The following is a 1,673-nucleotide window of genomic DNA, read 5'->3' as shown; positions in this document are numbered from 1 at the left end:
TGGATTTTTACGTCATTTACTCATTTCTGTATACCCTAGGTTACTAGCTTACTATTAATAGGATCTTTTGACATTGTTTCTGTACCTCATGACACTTTACACATTTCTTTGTGTACTTTCCACGGCATGAGTCTCTAAACCCCATGGTTGGGGGTGAGGAGCTCTGCTGTGTCTTGATGGATTAATGCAATTACTACTGTTTCTTATTCGATCATGCTTGCTTCCATTCTAAGATATTACTTGTTCTTAAACCGGATGAATGTGATGATCCGTGACAATCATCATCATTCTCAACTATGAACGTGTGCCTGACAACCACCTCCGTTCTACCTTAGATTAAGTAGATATCTCTTGGATTCTTTAATCAGAATCTTCGTGGTATAAGCTAGAACTGATGGCGGCATTCAAGAGGATCCGGAAGGTCTAAACCTTGTCTGTGGTATTCTGAGTAGGATTCAATGATTGAATGACTGTGACGAGCTTCAAACTCCTGAAGGCGGGGCATTAGTGACAGACGCAAAAGAATCACTGGATTCTATTCCGGCCTGATTGAGAACCGACAGATGGATAGCCGTGCCGTGACAGGGTGCGTTGAACATTTCCACTGAGAGGATGGGAGGTAGCCACTGACAACGGTGAAACCCTTGCATACAGCTTGCCATGGAAGGAGCCTTGCGTGTTTGAAGAAGAAGACAGTAGGAAAGCAGAGATTCAGAAGATGGAGCATCTCCAAAACCTCAACCTATTCTCTATCACTGCAAAACAAGTACTTATTTCATGTTCTTTTACTTTTCACAATTAATCCTGATAATTTCTGATATCCTGACTAAGATTTACAAGATAACCATAGCTTGCTTCAAGCCGACAATCTCCGTGGGATCGACCCTTACTCACGTAAGGTATTACTTGGACGACCCAGTGCACTTGCTGGTTAGTTGTGCAGGGTTGCAAAAGTGTGATTGCAATTTCGTGCACCAAGTTTTTGGCGCCGTTGCCGGGGATTGTTCGAGTTTGGACAACTGACAGCTTATCTTGTTGCTTAGATTAGGACTGTTTATTTTTGTTGGTTTAGAGTCTTTTAGTTGAATCTAGTTCATATTTTAAGTTTGGTGTCAATTGCATGCTTTTGTTTTCTTTTAGTTTTTTTTCCAATTTGCATGTCCTTAGTCTCTTTTTGATCTTTAAAAATTCTAAGTTTGGTGTCCTCTTTATGTTTTTCCCTTAAAAATTTTCGAAAATTAGTGTTTGATTTTCTAAAAATTTTAAGTTTGGTGTCATTTTGTTGTTTTTCTCTTTCCTCTTTTCAAAAATCAAATCTTTTTCATAAAATTTTTTCAATCATATCTCTCTAATTGCTAATCTCAAAATCTTTTTAAGATTCAGTTCTCAATTTGCTTTGATCTTATCTTCTTTTTGATTTTCGAATTTTTTATTTTAATTTCTTTTTGTTTTATTTTATTTTTTTTTCGGTTAATTCAAAAAAAAAAAACAAAATTTATCTATTTGCAATCCATATCATTTCCCTTTATCCATTATGGACTTAAGTGGGATTGATCAGTCCAAAAGGACTCTGGGGTCATATGCCAACCCCATTACAGCTGCATATGGGAGTAGCATCTGTACACCTCCCATCAAAGCAAGCAGCTTTGAGCTAAATCCTCAACTCATTATCA

This window comes from Arachis hypogaea, chromosome 3 (genome assembly GCF_003086295.3).
Source record: "Arachis hypogaea cultivar Tifrunner chromosome 3, arahy.Tifrunner.gnm2.J5K5, whole genome shotgun sequence".
Lineage (NCBI taxonomy): Eukaryota > Viridiplantae > Streptophyta > Magnoliopsida > Fabales > Fabaceae > Arachis > Arachis hypogaea.
This window is presented reverse-complemented; position numbering follows the sequence as displayed.